Source organism: Pleurodeles waltl, chromosome 12 (assembly GCF_031143425.1).
Source record: "Pleurodeles waltl isolate 20211129_DDA chromosome 12, aPleWal1.hap1.20221129, whole genome shotgun sequence".
Classification (NCBI taxonomy): Eukaryota; Metazoa; Chordata; class Amphibia; order Caudata; family Salamandridae; genus Pleurodeles; species Pleurodeles waltl.
In genome coordinates this window covers 7,408,605-7,430,862 of record NC_090451.1, presented here as the reverse complement: position 1 = coordinate 7,430,862, position 22,258 = coordinate 7,408,605, and the positions used below count along the sequence as shown (strand labels likewise).

Genomic DNA, 22,258 nt, shown 5'->3' with positions numbered 1-22,258 from the left:
GAGGAATGCACAGGCCGGGTGGTGCCCGGCGCACAAAAGCGCGCCTTCTTGTGTTGTACGTCTCTTCGCGCAAATGCAAACTCAGATTTCCTGCACTGTGGTCGGCAGGAGAGACATGGGAAGGCGCAGTAGGGAAGGCTTGAGCAACGAACCGTTGGCTATGTTTTGTTGTTACTTTGTTGACAGGAGCTCAAGTAATTTGAAGCAGAAGGAACGACCAGACCTAAAAAAAACTCTCTTACCTCCAACGCCAAATAACCACTATAAATATAATATCTCAAAAGCAGCTGGCCTTGTAAACTTAATGAGCAAGCAAGCCGATGCATTTTGGGTTTTGTTGTAAAAGAATAAAAATACTATCCATCCTTTCCTTTTTTTCCGGCAACAAGCGATGATACAAAGATATCACAGCACACAGTGAGATTGAGTGAAAGACGAGGCACTGAGGCTGGCGTGCAGCACTCCACAGCTCTTGTTATTGAAATCCAGACAGGGGGCGGAAGGAGAAAAGTATGAAGGAATTGCGATAGTGAGACCAACTCTTCTATCTATCTGCATTACATGGAAAAAGGATATATTTAGTACTCATGGCCGGTTAGCTCAGTTGTTTAGAGCGTGGTGCTAATAACGCCAAGGTCGCGGGTTCAATCCCTGTACGGGCCAGGTTGCATTTTTTCTCTCAACTAAACTCTTTTTTTCTCATTTAATCAAGCTCTTATAAATCCATACACTCTGTTGCTCCAGTATACGTTCACTTTCCATTAGTCCTTGTTTTGCCACTGATGACCAAAGCTCAAGCCGGCAGTGCCAGTAGAACAACACAAGTGCAAGGGATTGTCTCTCCAAGATGGAGACACTGCCTCAGACTATGTCTCGTGAGAGGTGGAGGGAGACCAAGAGCTGATTATTAGATGCGTGGGGATAAGTGGAACATAACTCAGGTGAACAGATTCTGGATAGTGATGCTATAGCTAGGATCAGCAACGTTACAGGGGAAAGGATAGGAAAATAATTAGGTGACAGAAGTATAGAAGTGGCTACAAGGGGGTGTGTCTCTTAAGAGGGCCGAAAGATACACTGAAGGCGAAGGTGAAGTAAAAGAAGAAAGAAAGATCAAAGGAAGTCGACAGTGATTGAGAGAAAACTCACAAAGGCAAATTGAGCAAAAGACAAAGCCTGGGGAGTTAGACTACTTCAATGCAAATTTACGCCGCAGATGAGCATGACAACTGACCCTTGTACAGTGGTGCTGAAACAATTTTCAGTGTGGGGGTGCTGCCATCAAAGGGCTTCTGAAAATCCAGGAATCATACAAAGAACAAGTCCTGCGGAATGAGCCACGCACATTCAGAAAGAATGGTGATGCGTTGGTTACTTATTGGTAATCTTCATTAGCCTTAGTCCATTGCGTCCTTGTGACAGTCATTACAAAGTAAGGTGATGTCACCTTCCAACAGGAAGAAAGAACAGGAGGATCCTTAAATGCTAGCCCCATGCACCCAACCTGGGTGCCAAGCCCTTGCCAAAGGACTGATGGGAAGGTGGGCAGGATGTAATGTTTGTGACAAAGACAAGATGGACTAAGGGTAATGCAGAGTTCAAAACATTGGTACTCAAATGCAAAACAGAAAAATTATTAAGCCATAATGCTTGACAAATGTATGCTCTGAGGACCAAGTAGCCACCCTAGGAATTTCCTAGATTGTTACTCACTGGAATTCAACCCAGGAGGTGGCCATCCCTCTCGTAGACCATCCCTGAACTGGAAGATATTCTAAAAAGCCTTGGAAAGCCAGAAAAATTGACAACTTAATCCACCTACTCAGAGTCATAAAAGTCACCTTCTTGTCTTTTCCAGGCTGTCCAAAAGTCACAAACAAGGAGTCGGTTTTCCTGAACTGCAGAGGCCTGGTGACATAAATGAAAAGAGCTCTTTAAACATCAAGTGTATTCAGCAAATGTTCCTCCGGAGAAGAAGGAGAGGGAATGAAAGAAGGAAGAATTATTTCCTAAGATCTATCAAAAATAGACTTAACCTTTGCAGCAAAGGTAAGGCTAGGCCTTAAAGTTACCCCATCTTCCAAAGTATCAAATGAAGAGAGGACAGCATTTTAAGGCTCCCAGCTCCCCAATTGTTCTCAGCAAGGTGATAGGAAATAGGAAAATAACTTTATAGGAAACAATCTTTATGTCTACAGTATCCAGATCCTCAAAGAGATAAAATTGCAAAGCCTATAAAAGAGTAGGAAGATTCTGAGTTGGGGAAAAGGGATTTTTCAACTGGTCTTACAATTGACAAAAGATCAGAACAGTCTAGACACCAAAGATTGTAACATCGACGAAGGTACAGAAAAGTCCCTAAAAACCTTTATTGCAAAGCAATGAGCTTTCAGAGTGGAAAGAGATTCAAGTGAAACCCATTCAGAAAAAAATGCAAAATAGCAGACAAACTACAGGTAGGTGCCAAAAGATCATGAGCAGAACATCACGTCTCAAAAGACTTCCAGTTCCTTGAGTAAGACTTCGAAGTAGAAGGGCTGCTGGAGTTCTGAATTAACTCCACTAAGGAAGAGGAAAGACCCTTTGCTAGCAGTCCAGACTTCTCAACCTCCAAAGCGATAGAGTGAGTTGGAGCAAGAAGGTCAGGGACGACGTTCTAAGAGAGACACACTTGAGCAGTACTCAAGGAGGTAGAAGAGCCAGGGGTTCAGAAGAGGAAACCATGACATCTTTGGCCAATAAGGGCCCACAAGAATAAAGTTCCCTCCCCCCTGCTGAGACTTGAAGAGAACCATCTGGATCAATAAAAAGTGGGGGAATGTATAAAGGAGACTTCTCAGCCACTTTATCACTAATACGTCCACTACCTAGGCTCCTTGTTCCGGAAGCCTGGATCAGAATCGACAAAGATGAGCATTGTCCTTGTTTGAAAAGAGATCCAGAAAGGGTTTCACAAACTCTCGGCATATCTCTCAAAACAACGACCTGGATAACGTCAACTCCAGCAAATTTGGAAACCTCCATCTGTCTGCCATCACATTGTCGGTGCCCTTGATGTGTACTGCCGACGTGTGCAACAGGTTGATCTCTGCCCAATAACCCAATTGTTCTGCTATTGCATTGAGGGATTTTGAATGCATGCTTCACTGTTGGTTAATGTAAAAGACAGCTACCTTATTCTCTGTCTTTATTAGCACATTTTTTTGAGACAGATGATGATGGGAAAACTTCAAAGCCCTGAAGATTACCATCAACTCCATCTATTTCCATGACCTCCGACTCTCTAGGAAAGGCCACTTGAATCGACAGGATCAGTCCAACACAGTAGGTCTCCAGCCAGGTTTGCTGGCATCTGTTGCGAGGATTCAGGAGCATCCAGGTATATTAGTGTCCACTTAGACCAGTGGTCTTCAAACTCTTTAATGCCGCATCCACCCAATGGGAAAAAAAAACATTGGTGCCTCCCCTCTGAATTGTCCACAATTCTTCTATTAAATTGACACTGTTTAAATATGTCTAGACCTATTTAAACATTGCAGTTAAGTTCTGTTACTGTTTTAAAAATGCAATCAAATACATGACCCCAAATATACTATTCTGGTCAGGCCTGCCCTACTAACCAATTGCAGCGTCATGCTCTGCTGAGTAAACTGATCTCACGACAGTGAGGAATACACAGGCCGGGTGGTGCCCGGCGCACAAAAGCGCGCCTTCTTGTGTTGTACGTCTCTTCGCGCAAATGCAAACTCAGATTTCCTGCACTGTGGTCGGCAGGAGAGACATGGGAAGGCGCAGTAGGGAAGGCTTGAGCAACGAACCGTTGGCTATGTTTTGTTGTTACTTTGTTGACAGGAGCTCAAGTAATTTGAAGCAGAAGGAACGACCAGACCTAAAAAAAACTCTCTTACCTCCAACGCCAAATAACCACTATAATTATAATATCTCAAAAGCAGCTGGCCTTGTAAACTTAATGAGCAAGCAAGCCGATGCATTTTGGGTTTTGTTGTAAAAGAATAAAAATACTATCCATCCTTTCCTTTTTTTCCGGCAACAAGCGATGTTACAAAGATATCACAGCACACAGTGAGATTGAGTGAAAGACGAGGCACTGAGGCTGGCGTGCAGCACTCCACAGCTCTTGTTATTGAAATCCAGACAGGGGGCGGAAGGAGAAAAGTATGAAGGAATTGCGATAGTGAGACCAACTCTTCTATCTATCTGCATTACATGGAAAAAGGATATATTTAGTACACATGGCCGGTTAGCTCAGTTGGTTAGAGCGTGGTGCTAATAACGCCAAGGTCGCGGGTTCAATCCCTGTACGGGCCAGGTTGCATTTTTTCTCTCAACTAAACTCTTTTTTTCTCATTTAATCAAGCTCTTATAAATCCATACACTCTGTTGCTCCAGTATACGTTCACTTTCCATTAGTCCTTCTTTTGCCACTGATGACCAAAGCTCAAGCCGGCAGTGCCAGTAGAACAACACAAGTGCAAGGGATTGTCTCTCCAAGATGGAGACACTGCCTCAGACTATGTCTCGTGAGAGGTGGAGGGAGACCAAGAGCTGATTATTAGATGCGTGGGGATAAGTGGAACATAACTCAGGTGAACAGATTCTGGATAGTGATGCTATAGCTAGGATCAGCAACGTTACAGGGGAAAGGATAGGAAAATAATTAGGTGACAGAAGTATAGAAGTGGCTACAAGGGGGTGTGTCTCTTAAGAGGGCCGAAAGATACACTGAAGGCGAAGGTGAAGTAAAAGAAGAAAGAAAGATCAAAGGAAGTCGACAGTGATTGAGAGAAAACTCACAAAGGCAAATTGAGCAAAAGACAAAGCCTGGGGAGTTAGACTACTTCAATGCAAATTTACGCCGCAGATGAGCATGACAACTGACCCTTGTACAGTGGTGCTGAAACAATTTTCAGTGTGGGGTGCTGCCATCAAAGGGCTTCTGAAAATCCGGGAATCATACAAAGAACAAGTCCTGCGGAATGAGCCACGCACATTCAGAAAGAATGGTGATGCGTTGGTTACTTATTGGTAATCTTCATTAGCCTTAGTCCATTGCGTCCTTGTGACAGTCATTACAAAGTAAGGTGATGTCACCTTCCAACAGGAAGAAAGAACAGGAGGATCCTTAAATGCTAGCCCCATGCACCCAACCTGGGTGCCAAGCCCTTGCCAAAGGACTGATGGGAAGGTGGGCAGGATGTAATGTTTGTGACAAAGACAAGATGGACTAAGGGTAATGCAGAGTTCAAAACATTGGTACTCAAATGCAAAACAGAAAAATTATTAAGCCATAATGCTTGACAAATGTATGCTCTGAGGACCAAGTAGCCACCCTAGGAATTTCCTAGATTGTTACTCACTGGAATTCAACCCAGGAGGTGGCCATTCCTCTCGTAGACCATCCCTGAACTGGAAGATATTCTAAAAAGCCTTGCAAAGCCAGAAAAATTGACAACTTAATCCACCTACTCAGAGTCATAAAAGTCACCTTCTTGTCTTTTCCAGGCTGTCCAAAAGTCACAAACAAGGAGTCGGTTTTCCTGAACTGCAGAGGCCTGGTGACATAAATGAAAAGAGCTCTTTAAACATCAAGTGTATTCAGCAAATGTTCCTCCGGAGAAGAAGGAGAGGGAATGAAAGAAGGAAGAATTATTTCCTAAGATCTATCAAAAATAGACTTAACCTTTGCAGCAAAGGTAAGGCTAGGCCTTAAAGTTACCCCATCTTCCAAAGTATCAAATGAAGAGAGGACAGCATTTTAAGGCTCCCAGCTCCCCAATTGTTCTCAGCAAGGTGATAGGAAACAGGAAAATAACTTTATAGGAAACAATCTTTATGTCTACAGTATCCAGATCCTCAAAGAGATAAAATTGCAAAGCCTATAAAAGAGTAGGAAGATTCTGAGTTGGGGAAAAGGGATTTTTCAACTGGTCTTACAATTGACAAAAGATCAGAACAGTCTAGACACCAAAGATTGTAACATCGACGAAGGTACAGAAAAGTCCCTAAAAACCTTTATTGCAAAGCAATGAGCTTTCAGAGTGGAAAGAGATTCAAGTGAAACCCATTCAGAAGAAAATGCAAAATAGCAGACAAACTACAGGTAGGTGCCAAAAGATCATGAGCAGAACATCACGTCTCAAAAGACTTCCAGTTCCTTGAGTAAGACTTCGAAGTAGAAGGGCTGCTGGAGTGCTGAATTAACTCCACTAAGGAAGAGGAAAGACCCTTTGCTAGCAGTCCAGACTTCTCAACCTCCAAAGCGATAGAGTGAGTTGGAGCAAGAAGGTCAGGGACGACGTTCTAAGAGAGACACACTTGAGCAGTACTCAAGGAGGTAGAAGAGCCAGGGGTTCAGAAGAGGAAACCATGACATCTTTGGCCAATAAGGGCCCACAAGAATAAAGTTCCCTCCCCCCTGCTGAGACTTGAAGAGAACCATCTGGATCAATAAAAAGTGGGGGAATGTATAAAGGAGACTTCTCAGCCACTTTATCACTAATACGTCCACTACCTAGGCTCCTTGTTCCGGAAGCCTGGATCAGAATCGACAAAGATGAGCATTGTCTTTGTTTGAAAAGAGATCCAGAAAGGGTTTCACAAACTCTCGGCATATCTCTCAAAACAACGACCTGGATAACGTCAACTCCAGCAAATTTGGAAACCTCCAGCTGTCTGCCATCACATTGTCGGTGCCCTTGATGTGTACTGCCGACGTGTGCAACAGGTTGATCTCTGCCCAATAACCCAATTGTTCTGCTATTGCATTGAGGGATTTTGAATGCATGCTTCACTGTTGGTTAATGTAAAAGACAGCTACCTTATTCTCTGTCTTTACTAGCACATTTTTTTGAGACAGATGATGATGGGAAAACTTCAAAGCCCTGAAGATTACCATCAACTCCATCTATTTCCATGACCTCCGACTCTCTAGGAAAGGCCACTTGAATCGACAGGATCAGTCCAACACAGTAGGTCTCCAGCCAGGTTTGCTGGCATCTGTTGCGAGGATTCAGGAGCATCCAGGTATATTAGTGTCCACTTAGACCAGTGGTCTTCAAACTCTTTAATGCCGCATCCACCCAATGGGAAAAAAAAACATTGGTGCCTCCCCTCTGAATTGTCCACAATTCTTCTATTAAATTGACACTGTTTAAATATGTCTAGACCTATTTAAACATTGCAGTTAAGTTCTGTTACTGTTTTAAAAATGCAATCAAATACATGACCCCAAATATACTATTCTGGTCAGGCCTGCACTACTAACCAATTGCAGCGTCATGCTCTGCTGAGTAAACTGATCTCACGACAGTGAGGAATGCACAGGCCGGGTGGTGCCCGGCGCACAAAAGCGCGCCTTCTTGTGTTGTACGTCTCTTCGCGCAAATGCAAACTCAGATTTCCTGCACTGTGGTCGGCAGGAGAGACATGGGAAGGCGCAGTAGGGAAGGCTTGAGCAACGAACCGTTGGCTACGTTTTGTTGTTACTTTGTTGACAGGAGCTCAAGTAATTTGAAGCAGAAGGAACGACCAGACCTAAAAAAAACTCTCTTACCTCCAACGCCAAATAACCACTATAGTTATAATATCTCAAAAGCAGCTGGCCTTGTAAACTTAATGAGCAAGCAAGCCGATGCATTTTGGGTTTTGTTGTAAAAGAATAAAAATACTATCCATCCTTTCCTTTTTTTCCGGCAACAAGCGATGTTACAAAGATATCACAGCACACAGTGAGATTGAGTGAAAGACGAGGCACTGAGGCTGGCGTGCAGCACTCCACAGCTCTTGTTATTGAAATCCAGACAGGGGGCGGAAGGAGAAAAGTATGAAGGAATTGCGATAGTGAGACCAACTCTTCTATCTATCTGCATTACATGGAAAAAGGATAAATTTAGTACTCATGGCCGGTTAGCTCGGTTGGTTAGAGCGTGGTGCTAATAACGCCAAGGTCGCGGGTTCAATCCCTGTACGAGCCAGGTTGCATTTTTTCTCTCAACTAAACTCTTTTTTTCTCATTTAATCAAGCTCTTATAAATCCATACACTCTGTTGCTCCAGTATACGTTCACTTTCCATTAGTCCTTCTTTTGCCACTGATGACCAAAGCTCAAGCCGGCAGTGCCAGTAGAACAACACAAGTGCAAGGGATTGTCTCTCCAAGATGGAGACACTGCCTCAGACTATGTCTCGTGAGAGGTGGAGTGAGAGCAAGAGCTGATTATTAGATGCGTGGGGATAAGTGGAACGTAACTCAGGTGAACAGATTCTGGATAGTGATGCTATAGCTAGGATCAGCAACGTTACAGGGGAAAGGATAGGAAAATAATTAGGTGACAGAAGTATAGAAGTGGCTACAAGGGGGTGTGTCTCTTAAGAGGGCCGAAAGATACACTGAAGGCGAAGGTGAAGTAAAAGAAGAAAGAAAGATCAAAGGAAGTCGACAGTGATTGAGAGAAAACTCACAAAGGCAAATTGAGCAAAAGACAAAGCCTGGGGAGTTAGACTACTTCAATGCAAATTTACGCCGCAGATGAGCATGACAACTGACCCTTGTACAGTGGTGCTGAAACAATTTTCAGTGTGGGGGTGCTGCCATCAAAGGGCTTCTGAAAATCCAGGAATCATACAAAGAACAAGTCCTGCGGAATGAGCCACGCACATTCAGAAAGAATGGTGATGCGTTGGTTACTTATTGGTAATCTTCATTAGCCTTAGTCCATTGCATCCTTGTGACAGTCATTACAAAGTAAGGTGATGTCACCTTCCAACAGGAAGAAAGAACAGGAGGATCCTTAAATGCTAGCCCCATGCACCCAACCTGGGTGCCAAGCCCTTGCCAAAGGACTGATGGGAAGGTGGGCAGGATGTAATGTTTGTGACAAAGACAAGATGGACTAAGGGTAATGCAGAGTTCAAAACATTGGTACTCAAATGCAAAACAGAAAAATTATTAAGCCATAATGCTTGACAAATGTATGCTCTGAGGACCAAGTAGCCACCCTAGGAATTTCCTAGATTGTTACTCACTGGAATTCAACCCAGGAGGTGGCCATTCCTCTCGTAGACCATCCCTGAACTGGAAGATATTCTAAAAAGCCTTGCAAAGCCAGAAAAATTGACAACTTAATCCACCTACTCAGAGTCATAAAAGTCACCTTGTTGTCTTTTCCAGGCTGTCCAAAAGTCACAAACAAGGAGTCGGTTTTCCTGAACTGCAGAGGCCTGGTGACATAAATATAAAGAGCTCTTTAAACATCAAGTGTATTCAGCAAATGTTCCTCCGGAGAAGAAGGAGAGGGAATGAAAGAAGGAAGAATTATTTCCTAAGATCTATCAAAAATAGACTTAACCTTTGCAGCAAAGGTAAGGCTAGGCCTTAAAGTTACCCCATCTTCCAAAGTATCAAATGAAGAGAGGACAGCATTTTAAGGCTCCCAGCTCCCCAATTGTTCTCAGCAAGGTGATAGGAAACAGGAAAATAACTTTATAGGAAACAATCTTTATGTCTACAGTATCCAGATCCTCAAAGAGATAAAATTGCAAAGCCTATAAAAGAGTAGGAAGATTCTGAGTTGGGGAAAAGGGATTTTTCAACTGGTCTTACAATTGACAAAAGATCAGAACAGTCTAGACACCAAAGATTGTAACATCGACGAAGGTACAGAAAAGTCCCTAAAAACCTTTATTGCAAAGCAATGAGCTTTCAGAGTGGAAAGAGATTCAAGTGAAACCCATTCAGAAGAAAATGCAAAATAGCAGACAAACTACAGGTAGGTGCCAAAAGATCATGAGCAGAACATCACGTCTCAAAAGACTTCCAGTTCCTTGAGTAAGACTTCGAAGTAGAAGGGCTGCTGGAGTGCTGAATTAACTCCACTAAGGAAGAGGAAAGACCCTTTGCTAGCAGTCCAGACTTCTCAACCTCCAAAGCGATAGAGTGAGTTGGAGCAAGAAGGTCAGGGACGACGTTCTAAGAGAGACACACTTGAGCAGTACTCAAGGAGGTAGAAGAGCCAGGGGTTCAGAAGAGGAAACCATGACATCTTTGGCCAATAAGGGCCCACAAGAATAAAGTTCCCTCCCCCCTGCTAAGACTTGAAGAGAACCATCTGGATCAATAAAAAGTGGGGGAATGTATAAAGGAGACTTCTCAGCCACTTTATCACTAATACGTCCACTACCTAGGCTCCTTGTTCCGGAAGCCTGGATCAGAATCGACAAAGATGAGCATTGTCCTTGTTTGAAAAGAGATCCAGAAAGGGTTTCACAAACTCTCGGCATATCTCTCAAAACAACGACCTGGATAACGTCAACTCCAGCAAATTTGGAAACCTCCAGCTGTCTGCCATCACATTGTCGGTGCCCTTGATGTGTACTGCCGACGTGTGCAACAGGTTGATCTCTGCCCAATAACCCAATTGTTCTGCTATTGCATTGAGGGACTTTGAATGCATGCTTCACTGTTGGTTAATGTAAAAGACAGCTACCTTATTCTCTGTCTTTACTAGCACATTTTTTTGAGACAGATGATGATGGGAAAACTTCAAAGCCCTGAAGATTACCATCAACTCCATCTATTTCCATGACCTCCGACTCTCTAGGAAAGACCACTTGAATCGACAGGATCAGTCCAACACAGTAGGTCTCCAGCCAGGTTTGCTGGCATCTGTTGCGAGGATTCAGGAGCATCCAGGTATATTAGTGTCCACTTAGACCAGTGGTCTTCAAACTCTTTAATGCCGCATCCACCCAATGGGAAAAAAAAACATTGGTGCCTCCCCTCTGAATTGTCCACAATTCTTCTATTAAATTGACACTGTTTAAATATGTCTAGACCTATTTAAACATTGCAGTTAAGTTCTGTTACTGTTTTGAAAATGCAATCAAATACATGACCCCAAATATACTATTCTGGTCAGGCCTGCCCTACTAACCAATTGCAGCGTCATGCTCTGCTGAGTAAACTGATCTCACGACAGTGAGGAATGCACAGGCCGGGTGGTGCCCGGCGCACAAAAGCGCGCCTTCTTGTGTTGTACGTCTCTTCGCGCAAATGCAAACTCAGATTTCCTGCACTGTGGTCGGCAGGAGAGACATGGGAAGGCGCAGTAGGGAAGGCTTGAGCAACGAACCGTTGGCTATGTTTTGTTGTTACTTTGTTGACAGGAGCTCAAGTAATTTGAAGCAGAAGGAACGACCAGACCTAAAAAAAACTCTCTTACCTCCAACGCCAAATAACCACTATAATTATAATATCTCAAAAGCAGCTGGCCTTGTAAACTTAATGAGCAAGCAAGCCGATGCATTTTGGGTTTTGTTGTAAAAGAATAAAAATACTATCCATCCTTTCCTTTTTTTCCGGCAACAAGCGATGTTACAAAGATATCACAGCACACAGTGAGATTGAGTGAAAGACGAGGCACTGAGGCTGGCGTGCAGCACTCCACAGCTCTTGTTATTGAAATCCAGACAGGGGGCGGAAGGAGAAAAGTATGAAGGAATTGCGATAGTGAGACCAACTCTTCTATCTATCTGCATTACATGGAAAAAGGATATATTTAGTACTCATGGCCGGTTAGCTCAGTTGGTTAGAGCGTGGTGCTAATAACGCCAAGGTCACGGGTTCAATCCCTGTACGGGCCAGGTTGCATTTTTTCTCTCAACTAAACTCTTTTTTTCTCATTTAATCAAGCTCTTATAAATCCATACACTCTGTTGCTCCAGTATACGTTCACTTTCCATTAGTCCTTCTTTTGCCACTGATGACCAAAGCTCAAGCCGGCAGTGCCAGTAGAACAACACAAGTGCAAGGGATTGTCTCTCCAAGATGGAGACACTGCCTCAGACTATGTCTCGTGAGAGGTGGAGGGAGACCAAGAGCTGATTATTAGATGCGTGGGGATAAGTGGAACATAACTCAGGTGAACAGATTCTGGATAGTGATGCTATAGCTAGGATCAGCAACGTTACAGGGGAAAGGATAGGAAAATAATTAGGTGACAGAAGTATAGAAGTGGCTACAAGGGGGTGTGTCTCTTAAGAGGGCCGAAAGATACACTGAAGGCGAAGGTGAAGTAAAAGAAGAAAGAAAGATCAAAGGAAGTCGACAGTGATTGAGAGAAAACTCACAAAGGCAAATTGAGCAAAAGACAAAGCCTGGGGAGTTAGACTACTTCAATGCAAATTTACGCCGCAGATGAGCATGACAACTGACCCTTGTACAGTGGTGCTGAAACAATTTTCAGTGTGGGGTGCTGCCATCAAAGGGCTTCTGAAAATCCAGGAATCATACAAAGAACAAGTCCTGCGGAATGAGCCACGCACATTCAGAAAGAATGGTGATGCGTTGGTTACTTATTGGTAATCTTCATTAGCCTTAGTCCATTGCGTCCTTGTGACAGTCATTACAAAGTAAGGTGATGTCACCTTCCAACAGGAAGAAAGAACAGGAGGATCCTTAAATGCTAGCCCCATGCACCCAACCTGGGTGCCAAGCCCTTGCCAAAGGACTGATGGGAAGGTGGGCAGGATGTAATGTTTGTGACAAAGACAAGATGGACTAAGGGTAATGCAGAGTTCAAAACATTGGTACTCAAATGCAAAACAGAAAAATTATTAAGCCATAATGCTTGACAAATGTATGCTCTGAGGACCAAGTAGCCACCCTAGGAATTTCCTAGATTGTTACTCACTGGAATTCAACCCAGGAGGTGGCCATTCCTCTCGTAGACCATCCCTGAACTGGAAGATATTCTAAAAAGCCTTGCAAAGCCAGAAAAATTGACAACTTAATCCACCTACTCAGAGTCATAAAAGTCACCTTCTTGTCTTTTCCAGGCTGTCCAAAAGTCACAAACAAGGAGTCGGTTTTCCTGAACTGCAGAGGCCTGGTGACATAAATGAAAAGAGCTCTTTAAACATCAAGTGTATTCAGCAAATGTTCCTCCGGAGAAGAAGGAGAGGGAATGAAAGAAGGAAGAATTATTTCCTAAGATCTATCAAAAATAGACTTAACCTTTGCAGCAAAGGTAAGGCTAGGCCTTAAAGTTACCCCATCTTCCAAAGTATCAAATGAAGAGAGGACAGCATTTTAAGGCTCCCAGCTCCCCAATTGTTCTCAGCAAGGTGATAGGAAATAGGAAAATAACTTTATAGGAAACAATCTTTACGTCTACAGTATCCAGATCCTCAAAGAGATAAAATTGCAAAGCCTATAAAAGAGTAGGAAGATTCTGAGTTGGGGAAAAGGGATTTTTCAACTGGTCTTACAATTGACAAAAGATCAGAACAGTCTAGACACCAAAGATTGTAACATCGACGAAGGTACAGAAAAGTCCCTAAAAACCTTTATTGCAAAGCAATGAGCTTTCAGAGTGGAAAGAGATTCAAGTGAAACCCATTCAGAAGAAAATGCAAAATAGCAGACAAACTACAGGTAGGTGCCAAAAGATCATGAGCAGAACATCACGTCTCAAAAGACTTCCAGTTCCTTGAGTAAGACTTCGAAGTAGAAGGGCTGCTGGAGTGCTGAATTAACTCCACTAAGGAAGAGGAAAGACCCTTTGCTAGCAGTCCAGACTTCTCAACCTCCAAAGCGATAGAGTGAGTTGGAGCAAGAAGGTCAGGGACGACGTTCTAAGAGAGACACACTTGAGCAGTACTCAAGGAGGTAGAAGAGCCAGGGGTTCAGAAGAGGAAACCATGACATCTTTGGCCAATAAGGGCCCACAAGAATAAAGTTCCCTCCCCCCTGCTGAGACTTGAAGAGAACCATCTGGATCAATAAAAAGTGGGGGAATGTATAAAGGAGACTTCTCAGCCACTTTATCACTAATACGTCCACTACCTAGGCTCCTTGTTCCGGAAGCCTGGATCAGAATCGACAAAGATGAGCATTGTCCTTGTTTGAAAAGAGATCCAGAAAGGGTTTCACAAACTCTCGGCATATCTCTCAAAACAACGACCTGGATAACGTCAACTCCAGCAAATTTGGAAACCTCCAGCTGTCTGCCATCACATTGTCGGTGCCCTTGATGTGTACTGCCGACGTGTGCAACAGGTTGATCTCTGCCCAATAACCCAATTGTTCTGCTATTGCATTGAGGGATTTTGAATGCATGCTTCACTGTTGGTTAATGTAAAAGACAGCTACCTTATTCTCTGTCTTTACTAGCACATTTTTTTGAGACAGATGATGATGGGAAAACTTCAAAGCCCTGAAGATTACCATCAACTCCATCTATTTCCATGACCTCCGACTCTCTAGGAAAGGCCACTTGAATCGACAGGATCAGTCCAACACAGTAGGTCTCCAGCCAGGTTTGCTGGCATCTGTTGCGAGGATTCAGGAGCATCCAGGTATATTAGTGTCCACTTAGACCAGTGGTCTTCAAACTCTTTAATGCCGCATCCACCCAATGGGAAAAAAAAACATTGGTGCCTCCCCTCTGAATTGTCCACAATTCTTCTATTAAATTGACACTGTTTAAATATGTCTAGACCTATTTAAACATTGCAGTTAAGTTCTGTTACTGTTTTAAAAATGCAATCAAATACATGACCCCAAATATACTATTCTGGTCAGGCCTGCACTACTAACCAATTGCAGCGTCATGCTCTGCTGAGTAAACTGATCTCACGACAGTGAGGAATGCACAGGCCGGGTGGTGCCCGGCGCACAAAAGCGCGCCTTCTTGTGTTGTACGTCTCTTCGCGCAAATGCAAACTCAGATTTCCTGCACTGTGGTCGGCAGGAGAGACATGGGAAGGCGCAGTAGGGAAGGCTTGAGCAACGAACCGTTGGCTACGTTTTGTTGTTACTTTGTTGACAGGAGCTCAAGTAATTTGAAGCAGAAGGAACGACCAGACCTAAAAAAAACTCTCTTACCTCCAACGCCAAATAACCACTATAGTTATAATATCTCAAAAGCAGCTGGCCTTGTAAACTTAATGAGCAAGCAAGCCGATGCATTTTGGGTTTTGTTGTAAAAGAATAAAAATACTATCCATCCTTTCCTTTTTTTCCGGCAACAAGCGATGTTACAAAGATATCACAGCACACAGTGAGATTGAGTGAAAGACGAGGCACTGAGGCTGGCGTGCAGCACTCCACAGCTCTTGTTATTGAAATCCAGACAGGGGGCGGAAGGAGAAAAGTATGAAGGAATTGCGATAGTGAGACCAACTCTTCTATCTATCTGCATTACATGGAAAAAGGATAAATTTAGTACTCATGGCCGGTTAGCTCAGTTGGTTAGAGCGTGGTGCTAATAACGCCAAGGTCGCGGGTTCAATCCCTGTACGAGCCAGGTTGCATTTTTTCTCTCAACTAAACTCTTTTTTTCTCATTTAATCAAGCTCTTATAAATCCATACACTCTGTTGCTCCAGTATACGTTCACTTTCCATTAGTCCTTCTTTTGCCACTGATGACCAAAGCTCAAGCCGGCAGTGCCAGTAGAACAACACAAGTGCAAGGGATTGTCTCTCCAAGATGGAGACACTGCCTCAGACTATGTCTCGTGAGAGGTGGAGGGAGACCAAGAGCTGATTATTAGATGCGTGGGGATAAGTGGAACATAACTCAGGTGAACAGATTCTGGATAGTGATGCTATAGCTAGGATCAGCAACGTTACAGGGGAAAGGATAGGAAAATAATTAGGTGACAGAAGTATAGAAGTGGCTACAAGGGGGTGTGTCTCTTAAGAGGGCCGAAAGATACACTGAAGGCGAAGGTGAAGTAAAAGAAGAAAGAAAGATCAAAGGAAGTCGACAGTGATTGAGAGAAAACTCACAAAGGCAAATTGAGCAAAAGACAAAGCCTGGGGAGTTAGACTACTTCAATGCAAATTTACGCCGCAGATGAGCATGACAACTGACCCTTGTACAGTGGTGCTGAAACAATTTTCAGTGTGGGGGTGCTGCCATCAAAGGGCTTCTGAAAATCCAGGAATCATACAAAGAACAAGTCCTGCGGAATGAGCCACGCACATTCAGAAAGAATGGTGATGCGTTGGTTACTTATTGGTAATCTTCATTAGCCTTAGTCCATTGCGTCCTTGTGACAGTCATTACAAAGTAAGGTGATGTCACCTTCCAACAGGAAGAAAGAACAGGAGGATCCTTAAATGCTAGCCCCATGCACCCAACCTGGGTGCCAAGCCCTTGCCAAAGGACTGATGGGAAGGTGGGCAGGATGTAATGTTTGTGACAAAGACAAGATGGACTAAGGGTAATGCAGAGTTCAAAACATTGGTACTCAAATGCAAAACAGAAAAATTATTAAGCCATAATGCTTGACAAATGTATGCTCTGAGGACCAAGTAGCCACCCTAGGAATTTCCTAGATTGTTACTCACTGGAATTCAACCCAGGAGGTGGCCATTCCTCTCGTAGACCATCCCTGAACTGGAAGATATTCTAAAAAGCCTTGCAAAGCCAGAAAAATTGACAACTTAATCCACCTACTCAGAGTCATAAAAGTCACCTTGTTGTCTTTTCCAGGCTGTCCAAAAGTCACAAACAAGGAGTCGGTTTTCCTGAACTGCAGAGGCCTGGTGACATAAATGAAAAGAGCTCTTTAAACATCAAGTGTATTCAGCAAATGTTCCTCCGGAGAAGAAGGAGAGGGAATGAAAGAAGGAAGAATTATTTCCTAAGATCTATCAAAAATAGACTTAACCTTTGCAGCAAAGGTAAGGCTAGGCCTTAAAGTTACCCCATCTTCCAAAGTATCAAATGAAGAGAGGACAGCATTTTAAGGCTCCCAGCTCCCCAATTGTTCTCAGCAAGGTGATAGGAAACAGGAAAATAACTTTATAGGAAACAATCTTTATGTCTACAGTATCCAGATCCTCAAAGAGATAAAATTGCAAAGCCTATAAAAGAGTAGGAAGATTCTGAGTTGGGGAAAAGGGATTTTTCAACTGGTCTTACAATTGACAAAAGATCAGAACAGTCTAGACACCAAAGATTGTAACATCGACGAAGGTACAGAAAAGTCCCTAAAAACCTTTATTGCAAAGCAATGAGCTTTCAGAGTGGAAAGAGATTCAAGTGAAACCCATTCAGAAGAAAATGCAAAATAGCAGACAAACTACAGGTAGGTGCCAAAAGATCATGAGCAGAACATCACGTCTCAAAAGACTTCCAGTTCCTTGAGTAAGACTTCGAAGTAGAAGGGCTGCTGGAGTGCTGAATTAACTCCACTAAGGAAGAGGAAAGACCCTTTGCTAGCAGTCCAGACTTCTCAACCTCCAAAGCGATAGAGTGAGTTGGAGCAAGAAGGTCAGGGACGACGTTCTAAGAGAGACACACTTGAGCAGTACTCAAGGAGGTAGAAGAGCCAGGGGTTCAGAAGAGGAAACCATGACATCTTTGGCCAATAAGGGCCCACAAGAATAAAGTTCCCTCCCCCCTGCTGAGACTTGAAGAGAACCATCTGGATCAATAAAAAGTGGGGGAATGTATAAAGGAGACTTCTCAGCCACTTTATCACTAATACGTCCACTACCTAGGCTCCTTGTTCCGGAAGCCTGGATCAGAATCGACAAAGATGAGCATTGTCCTTGTTTGAAAAGAGATCCAGAAAGGGTTTCACAAACTCTCGGCATATCTCTCAAAACAACGACCTGGATAACGTCAACTCCAGCAAATTTGGAAACCTCCAGCTGTCTGCCATCACATTGTCGGTGCCCTTGATGTGTACTGCCGACGTGTGCAACAGGTTGATCTCTGCCCAATAACCCAATTGTTCTGCTATTGCATTGAGGGACTTTGAATGCATGCTTCACTGTTGGTTAATGTAAAAGACAGCTACCTTATTCTCTGTCTTTACTAGCACATTTTTTTGAGACAGATGATGATGGGAAAACTTCAAAGCCCTGAAGATTACCATCAACTCCATCTATTTCCATGACCTCCGACTCTCTAGGAAAGACCACTTGAATCGACAGGATCAGTCCAACACAGTAGGTCTCCAGCCAGGTTTGCTGGCATCTGTTGCGAGGATTCAGGAGCATCCAGGTATATTAGTGTCCACTTAGACCAGTGGTCTTCAAACTCTTTAATGCCGCATCCACCCAATGGGAAAAAAAAACATTGGTGCCTCCCCTCTGAATTGTCCACAATTCTTCTATTAAATTGACACTGTTTAAATATGTCTAGACCTATTTAAACATTGCAGTTAAGTTCTGTTACTGTTTTAAAAATGCAATCAAATACATGACCCCAAATATACTATTCTGGTCAGGCCTGCCCTACTAACCAATTGCAGCGTCATGCTCTGCTGAGTAAACTGATCTCACGACAGTGAGGAATGCACAGGCCGGGTGGTGCCCGGCGCACAAAAGCGCGCCTTCTTGTGTTGTACGTCTCTTCGCGCAAATGCAAACTCAGATTTCCTGCACTGTGGTCGGCAGGAGAGACATGGGAAGGCGCAGTAGGGAAGGCTTGAGCAACGAACCGTTGGCTATGTTTTGTTGTTACTTTGTTGACAGGAGCTCAAGTAATTTGAAGCAGAAGGAACGACCAGACCTAAAAAAAACTCTCTTACCTCCAACGCCAAATAACCACTATAATTATAATATCTCAAAAGCAGCTGGCCTTGTAAACTTAATGAGCAAGCAAGCCGATGCATTTTGGGTTTTGTTGTAAAAGAATAAAAATACTATCCATCCTTTCCTTTTTTTCCGGCAACAAGCGATGTTACAAAGATATCACAGCACACAGTGAGATTGAGTGAAAGACGAGGCACTGAGGCTGGCGTGCAGCACTCCACAGCTCTTGTTATTGAAATCCAGACAGGGGGCGGAAGGAGAAAAGTATGAAGGAATTGCGATAGTGAGACCAACTCTTCTATCTATCTGCATTACATGGAAAAAGGATATATTTAGTACTCATGGCCGGTTAGCTCAGTTGGTTAGAGCGTGGTGCTAATAACGCCAAGGTCGCGGGTTCAATCCCTGTACGGGCCAGGTTGCATTTTTTCTCTCAACTAAACTCTTTTTTTCTCATTTAATCAAGCTCTTATAAATCCATACACTCTGTTGCTCCAGTATACGTTCACTTTCCATTAGTCCTTCTTTTGCCACTGATGACCAAAGCTCAAGCCGGCAGTGCCAGTAGAACAACACAAGTGCAAGGGATTGTCTCTCCAAGATGGAGACACTGCCTCAGACTATGTCTCGTGAGAGGTGGAGGGAGACCAAGAGCTGATTATTAGATGCGTGGGGATAAGTGGAACATAACTCAGGTGAACAGATTCTGGATAGTGATGCTATAGCTAGGATCAGCAACGTTACAGGGGAAAGGATAGGAAAATAATTAGGTGACAGAAGTATAGAAGTGGCTACAAGGGGGTGTGTCTCTTAAGAGGGCCGAAAGATACACTGAAGGCGAAGGTGAAGTAAAAGAAGAAAGAAAGATCAAAGGAAGTCGACAGTGATTGAGAGAAAACTCACAAAGGCAAATTGAGCAAAAGACAAAGCCTGGGGAGTTAGACTACTTCAATGCAAATTTACGCCGCAGATGAGCATGACAACTGACCCTTGTACAGTGGTGCTGAAACAATTTTCAGTGTGGGGTGCTGCCATCAAAGGGCTTCTGAAAATCCAGGAATCATACAAAGAACAAGTCCTGCGGAATGAGCCACGCACATTCAGAAAGAATGGTGATGCGTTGGTTACTTATTGGTAATCTTCATTAGCCTTAGTCCATTGCGTCCTTGTGACAGTCATTACAAAGTAAGGTGATGTCACCTTCCAACAGGAAGAAAGAACAGGAGGATCCTTAAATGCTAGCCCCATGCACCCAACCTGGGTGCCAAGCCCTTGCCAAAGGACTGATGGGAAGGTGGGCAGGATGTAATGTTTGTGACAAAGACAAGATGGACTAAGGGTAATGCAGAGTTCAAAACATTGGTACTCAAATGCAAAACAGAAAAATTATTAAGCCATAATGCTTGACAAATGTATGCTCTGAGGACCAAGTAGCCACCCTAGGAATTTCCTAGATTGTTACTCACTGGAATTCAACCCAGGAGGTGGCCATTCCTCTCGTAGACCATCCCTGAACTGGAAGATATTCTAAAAAGCCTTGCAAAGCCAGAAAAATTGACAACTTAATCCACCTACTCAGAGTCATAAAAGTCACCTTCTTGTCTTTTCCAGGCTGTCCAAAAGTCACAAACAAGGAGTCGGTTTTCCTGAACTGCAGAGGCCTGGTGACATAAATGAAAAGAGCTCTTTAAACATCAAGTGTATTCAGCAAATGTTCCTCCGGAGAAGAAGGAGAGGGAATGAAAGAAGGAAGAATTATTTCCTAAGATCTATCAAAAATAGACTTAACCTTTGCAGCAAAGGTAAGGCTAGGCCTTAAAGTTACCCCATCTTCCAAAGTATCAAATGAAGAGAGGACAGCATTTTAAGGCTCCCAGCTCCCCAATTGTTCTCAGCAAGGTGATAGGAAATAGGAAAATAACTTTATAGGAAACAATCTTTACGTCTACAGTATCCAGATCCTCAAAGAGATAAAATTGCAAAGCCTATAAAAGAGTAGGAAGATTCTGAGTTGGGGAAAAGGGATTTTTCAACTGGTCTTACAATTGACAAAAGATCAGAACAGTCTAGACACCAAAGATTGTAACATCGACGAAGGTACAGAAAAGTCCCTAAAAACCTTTATTGCAAAGCAATGAGCTTTCAGAGTGGAAAGAGATTCAAGTGAAACCCATTCAGAAGAAAATGCAAAATAGCAGACAAACTACAGGTAGGTGCCAAAAGATCATGAGCAGAACATCACGTCTCAAAAGACTTCCAGTTCCTTGAGTAAGACTTCGAAGTAGAAGGGCTGCTGGAGTGCTGAATTAACTCCACTAAGGAAGAGGAAAGACCCTTTGCTAGCAGTCCAGACTTCTCAACCTCCAAAGCGATAGAGTGAGTTGGAGCAAGAAGGTCAGGGACGACGTTCTAAGAGAGACACACTTGAGCAGTACTCAAGGAGGTAGAAGAGCCAGGGGTTCAGAAGAGGAAACCATGACATCTTTGGCCAATAAGGGCCCACAAGAATAAAGTTCCCTCCCCCCTGCTGAGACTTGAAGAGAACCATCTGGATCAATAAAAAGTGGGGGAATGTATAAAGGAGACTTCTCAGCCACTTTATCACTAATACGTCCACTACCTAGGCTCCTTGTTCCGGAAGCCTGGATCAGAATCGACAAAGATGAGCATTGTCCTTGTTTGAAAAGAGATCCAGAAAGGGTTTCACAAACTCTCGGCATATCTCTCAAAACAACGACCTGGATAACGTCAACTCCAGCAAATTTGGAAACCTCCAGCTGTCTGCCATCACATTGTCGGTGCCCTTGATGTGTACTGCCGACGTGTGCAACAGGTTGATCTCTGCCCAATAACCCAATTGTTCTGCTATTGCATTGAGGGATTTTGAATGCATGCTTCACTGTTGGTTAATGTAAAAGACAGCTACCTTATTCTCTGTCTTTACTAGCACATTTTTTTGAGACAGATGATGATGGGAAAACTTCAAAGCCCTGAAGATTACCATCAACTCCATCTATTTCCATGACCTCCGACTCTCTAGGAAAGGCCACTTGAATCGACAGGATCAGTCCAACACAGTAGGTCTCCAGCCAGGTTTGCTGGCATCTGTTGCGAGGATTCAGGAGCATCCAGGTATATTAGTGTCCACTTAGACCAGTGGTCTTCAAACTCTTTAATGCCGCATCCACCCAATGGGAAAAAAAAACATTGGTGCCTCCCCTCTGAATTGTCCACAATTCTTCTATTAAATTGACACTGTTTAAATATGTCTAGACCTATTTAAACATTGCAGTTAAGTTCTGTTACTGTTTTAAAAATGCAATCAAATACATGACCCCAAATATACTATTCTGGTCAGGCCTGCACTACTAACCAATTGCAGCGTCATGCTCTGCTGAGTAAACTGATCTCACGACAGTGAGGAATGCACAGGCCGGGTGGTGCCCGGCGCACAAAAGCGCGCCTTCTTGTGTTGTACGTCTCTTCGCGCAAATGCAAACTCAGATTTCCTGCACTGTGGTCGGCAGGAGAGACATGGGAAGGCGCAGTAGGGAAGGCTTGAGCAACGAACCGTTGGCTACGTTTTGTTGTTACTTTGTTGACAGGAGCTCAAGTAATTTGAAGCAGAAGGAACGACCAGACCTAAAAAAAACTCTCTTACCTCCAACGCCAAATAACCACTAT

At 43.5% G+C, this 22,258-nt stretch overlaps 4 non-coding genes across 4 annotated transcripts; all 4 read left to right on the top strand.

Moving 5' to 3' along the window:
* The first annotated feature begins 4,255 nt into the window (after nt 1-4,255).
* TRNAI-AAU (transfer RNA isoleucine (anticodon AAU)) lies at nt 4,256-4,329 on the top strand. Its single transcript has one exon. It is a non-coding gene; the product is annotated as a tRNA-Ile (tRNA).
* Nucleotides 4,330-11,586: 7,257 nt separating this feature from the next.
* Nucleotides 11,587-11,660, top strand: TRNAI-AAU (transfer RNA isoleucine (anticodon AAU)). The gene has a single exon. It is a non-coding gene; the product is annotated as a tRNA-Ile (tRNA).
* A 3,591-nt stretch (nt 11,661-15,251) lies between these two features.
* On the top strand, nt 15,252-15,325 carry TRNAI-AAU (transfer RNA isoleucine (anticodon AAU)). Its single transcript has one exon. It is a non-coding gene; the product is annotated as a tRNA-Ile (tRNA).
* A 3,592-nt stretch (nt 15,326-18,917) lies between these two features.
* On the top strand, nt 18,918-18,991 carry TRNAI-AAU (transfer RNA isoleucine (anticodon AAU)). The gene has a single exon. It is a non-coding gene; the product is annotated as a tRNA-Ile (tRNA).
* Nucleotides 18,992-22,258: the final 3,267 nt, after the last annotated feature.